We start from the raw sequence: 4,914 nt of genomic DNA, 5'->3' as shown, positions 1-4,914 counted from the left end.
TTTTTTTCCACAGAAGGTGTCTGTTAAGGGACTTGAAGTGAGTCCAGAGAAAGGCAGGTTAAGAGCTGTTAAAGTGTCTTTTTCAGTATCAGCCAACAACGGCCATCCAGGTCCTCACACAGCATCTGCCCACGTTGTCATCATCAGGAGCTGCCTGTGTGTCGCCTGATGAAGACTGCAGCTCCGGCCGATGGATGGAGTGGGACCAAGATATTGACAGAGATGACAGAGGGATGTTGGAAAATTCACTCCCCTCCACACCACAGGAAGGTTTAAAGATCCAAACCAAACCAGAGCTCATTCAAGTGTTAGGAGACGTAAAATCATGTGGTTTGGGGTGCACACATGTTTTTAGCTATAAATACCTTTTAGATTGTTCCAATGCATTGAGCCAAAACCTAAATGCTGTGAGGTTTCAACCAACCGAATGGTTCCTTAAATAAACACTATGTGAGGACAAAAATTACCAAAGCGAATTTGAAAGAGGAGAGACTGACTCTAAATGGATGACCTGAAGTGAGTAGAGGTGTGTCCAGGCCTTCCACAGCAAGCGTTAGCTGGGGGCCTTCAGTGGGCTGGGCCCTGGTCAGACTCATTCAGCTCCAAGGCTGTGTTCACTCTTCCACCAGGAATCCCATGAGAAGGACCCTGGTGCCCTGCACTGTAAAAAGGAAAAAGCCAAAACTCCAGGAAGTTTAAAAAAATCAGCTCCCAACTGGAAGTCAAGTTGGTCTGACTCCAAAGCCCGCCGTCCTCCATGGGACCCACCGCACCCGTTCCATGGGTCTGTTTCTTCATCGATGTTACCTTTGCAGGGCAAAGGCACTGCCCCCTTCACCTAAGGCTCCTCGGTGTCAGGTGGCATCTGGGACACTGGACGTTGTCGGAGTTTCCCGGGGCTGCCATAGCAAATGACCATGGATCCGATGGCGAGACACAGCAGACATTTACTCTCTCACAGTCCTGGAAGTTAGAAGCCTAAAATCCAGGTGTCTTCGGGCCTCTCTATGGCTTCTGGGGTTTACAACAAATCCCTGATGCTCCTTAGCTTGCAGACACTCCCACCCCTCCCTCCATCTTCACTTGGTATCCTCTCTGAGTCTGGGTTTGTCTTTTCTCCTCATCTTAGAGGGGCAGCAATCATATGGAATTCGGGCTCATTCTGATTTCCTGTGACATCATCCTAATTTGATTGTACCTGCGAAGACCCAATTTCTAGGTATGGTCACATTCACAGGTATCTGGGGCTAGGGCTCCAACATACTTTTGATAGGACAAAAGTCAACCCATAATAGAGATAATGAACTCAGATTTCTTGAGTGAATAAAAAACTAGAAAGATCCTCCAGTGGACACAGTGCTCTGGGAACCTCTCTGGGCACATCAGGTCCCTGAACGTTGCTGCTCTATTTTCCTCCCAGGGCCTGAAGAAACCAGCCAGGCTGCCAAAGCTCACACCATGATGGGACATCCTGTAGCCTGAGGGAGTAAGAGAAACCTCTTCACCTATAAGGCATCACATCCCATTCCCTTTCCATACCACCCCCTCAACACACACACAAAACAAAACAAAACAAAACAGGGCACTTTTACCACTGCACAATGGAGACAGAAGCTTCCAGAAAGAGTATAAACAAGAATCTAAGAGTCACTTTTTGACCTATGACTCAGAGTACAGGAAGAATGCCTGTTATCCTGAAAAAAAAAAAATTCACTCAGCAGGAGTAAACACTAAAACTTATCACATTTTTAAATGTAGCAATTACTTGCATAGTACGGATCAACCAATGGCATTATAAAGAAATACCAGCTTAGACTTCTACGACTTGGCTATAAAATCTTTCTTGTTTTGTTTTTTAATAACTGATTTTTCCAGAATGCTATATTTATAAACACACATACATTTTACGTCCTATCTCCAAGATAGCTCCACATGAGAACATCACTAGCCAAGGAGCTAACATCAACAAAAATGTATAAAAAGTGGTTAATGAGGCCCACATTAAGGAAACAGGAGAAAGTAGCTAAGAAAATGTAACTTCACTGAGGAAATAAGCCTTTGCATACACTGTTATAAATATAATTTCCACCAGGCGCATGAAGCACATGGGTAATTATAGAGCAGGAAAAAGAAACCAATAACCTTTTCTCTGCATGGACACTACCTCCTTTGATTATGAGGCAGAGCTTTGAAGAGTTAAATGCCCTCTGCAAATGCCAGGGGGTGGTTGTGGTGCTGCCTGAACTGTTCCTCCACACAGCCAGGGCTGCACATGAAGCAGTTGCACAGGGGATGTTTCCCCCTCCCTCTTCTTTCATCTCTGTGGAAATACATGTTTCATTGAAGCCTGTGGTGCTTGGAACATGTTTCAAAGAACCCAGCGTTCTGACACCAAAATCAAAGAATGCTTGTCTTTTATCAGTTTGCAGTGAGAACAATAAGTAAACAAGTAGAAATTTCTCACTGATAAGTGTTATTCTATAATTTTTTCCTAAGTATTTGGGACTCCCTCTCTCTAGCCTACTAGGAAGTACTGGAGATAATGCAGAAAAAGAGCGTCGCACCCCCCCCTCACGGCCCCCATGATGCCAAAGCAGGTTACCCCTCACTGTGCGCCAGGAGGGGTAAGGCCAGCTTGCATTTGCTTATCGGTCCATCCACCCCACCCTGAGGGTGATGACAGCAGGGGCCCTCTGGGCACCTGTGCTTATCCCAAGCCCTGGCACCTGTGAGCTGGCAGTTGAGTGTTTGCTGTAAGAATGAGCAGGTAAAAAATGCAAATCAAAACCACAATGAGATATCAGCTTGCACTCATTTGAATGGCCACCATCAGAAAACACACACACACACACACACACACACACACACACAACCATTGGCAAGGATGTGGAGAAGTTGAAACTCTTGTGCATTACTAGTAAGAGCGTTAAATGGTGCAGCCATGTGGAAAACAGTATGGTGGTTCCTCAAAAGATTAAATATAGAATTTCCACATGATCCAGAAATTCCCCTTTTGGGCAAATTTCCAAAAGAATTGAAAGCAGGGTCTCACACAGACACTCGTGCACTCATATTCATGGCAGAACTATTTACAACAGCCAAAAGGTGGAAGCATCCCAGGTGTTTGTCTGTGGATCAATGGAGAAACAAAATGTGGCCCATACAGACAATGGAATATGATTCAGTCTTGCAGAGGAAAGAAATTCGGACTCACCACAACACAGATGAACCCTGAGGACATTATCCTAAGTGAAGTAAACCAGTCCCAGAAAGACAAATATGGTATGATCACACTTACATGAGGTCCCTAGAGCAGCCAAAATCATAGAAACGGAAAGTAGACTGGTGGTTACCAGGTGCTGGAGGGAGTGAGGAGTGAGGAACTATTGGTAATGGGGACAGGGTTTCAGCCTGGGATGATGGAAAGAGTTCTGGAGTTGGATGATGATGGCTGCACAGCAATGTGAATACGTACCTAATGCCACTGAACGGCGCACTTAAAAATGGTGAAACTGTAAATTTTATGTTAGGAGTAGTTTTCCTAAACTATTTAAAAAGAGGCGGATGATGAATGTCAACATTGAACAGCATTCTCTTGCAAGCACATGGCTTCAAGCAGCCCCACCACCTAACAAGCTTCAGAAACTTGACTGCAGTTGGTAAGGTACAACTGGTGGGTATTTTAAGAATGTTAATTTAAAAAAAAAAAAAAACTGTAACTGTATTTTAATACCGAGATCTAGAAAGCCGGAAAACACTGGCTTATATAATTCCAACACTCAAATAATCCCAACTAACCATATTTCTTAAAGTAAAAATAATGCCCTGCCCGGGATCAGGCTGCTCAGTGATGTGCAGTGCTATAAAATGAAAAGTACACACATCTTTCTCTCCCTAGTTCCTCTCACAAACGATAATCACTATTATCAGGTGCTTAACACATCCTTTTAAGAAGAGCAACCACACACACTAAGCTTAGACTTAATGTTACGCTGACACACGTGAAATTTTTAATTTTCACTCCCCATGTTTGCCTTTACATTGTGTTTTTATACATTTTATTTTATATTTACATTTTTTTAAAGTATGATGAGGTTTCACTTCCTGGTCTGTTTCTGAAACACATGGGTCTGTGAACGTTCTGATTTGTTGGGGGGAAATGTATACAATTTGGTCCATACGATGTGCATTCTACAGTCTTTTAAATTTTCCCTTGAAAATATTTTTAGGGATTTTTCCGTATTAAGATATATGAAGCTACGTGGTGACTGTTTAGTATTCCTGATTAAACATTTAGGCTACTTCCAAGTGCGTTGTTTTGTTTTGCTTTTGTTCATTTTCTTCACTCTAGCAAGTATTCATAGCAATGAAATTTGCAGATCAAAATATGAGCAATTTGTATTTTAACAGACATTGGCAAATTACAATCCATAATAGTAGCAACAACCTGCAATCCCATAATTTGTGATAATATCTGTTCCCCACCATCACCCAGTCACTAGCAGCACTTCCCATGAGCCGGCGTTTTAATGTTTGCCTTCCTGAGGAAAAGCCACGGTAATCCATAATTTTTATTTGCAGCTCCTTAAGTAAGAGAGATACTGAACATCTTTTAAATGTCCTTTTTCCTATTCTTTCCTGGCCTTTCTATTAGTTTATAAATGTCTTACTGATGGGTTCCTTAAAGATGAAGAAAATTCGGCTCTGATTTGTCATGTCTGTTGCAAATCCATTCCCCAGATTTGTTTTCCTTTGAGCACTCCTGTGCCAAACAGAAATGCAAAATTTGCCTATAGTCGTATGTATATATCTTTTCTTTTACAGCTTCTGGGGTTTCTTTGCTGCCTAGAGAGACTCTCCCTTCTCCAAGTTTAAAAATAAACACACTCAAACTTTTAGACAGGCTCTCTTTGA

General features: G+C 42.6%; 1 non-coding gene across 1 annotated transcript; it reads left to right on the top strand.

Annotated features, from left to right (window-relative positions):
* Positions 1–4,081: 4,081 nt before the first annotated feature.
* LOC120362214 (small nucleolar RNA SNORD18) lies at positions 4,082–4,149 on the top strand. Its single transcript, XR_005578176.1, has one exon. It is a non-coding gene; the product is annotated as a small nucleolar RNA SNORD18 (small nucleolar RNA).
* The last annotated feature ends 765 nt before the right edge of the window (positions 4,150–4,914 follow it).

This window comes from Saimiri boliviensis, chromosome 1, assembly GCF_048565385.1.
Source record: "Saimiri boliviensis isolate mSaiBol1 chromosome 1, mSaiBol1.pri, whole genome shotgun sequence".
NCBI lineage: Eukaryota > Metazoa > Chordata > Mammalia > Primates > Cebidae > Saimiri > Saimiri boliviensis.
Note: the sequence above shows the minus strand (reverse complement) of the source record. Positions and strands in the feature narration are given on the sequence as shown.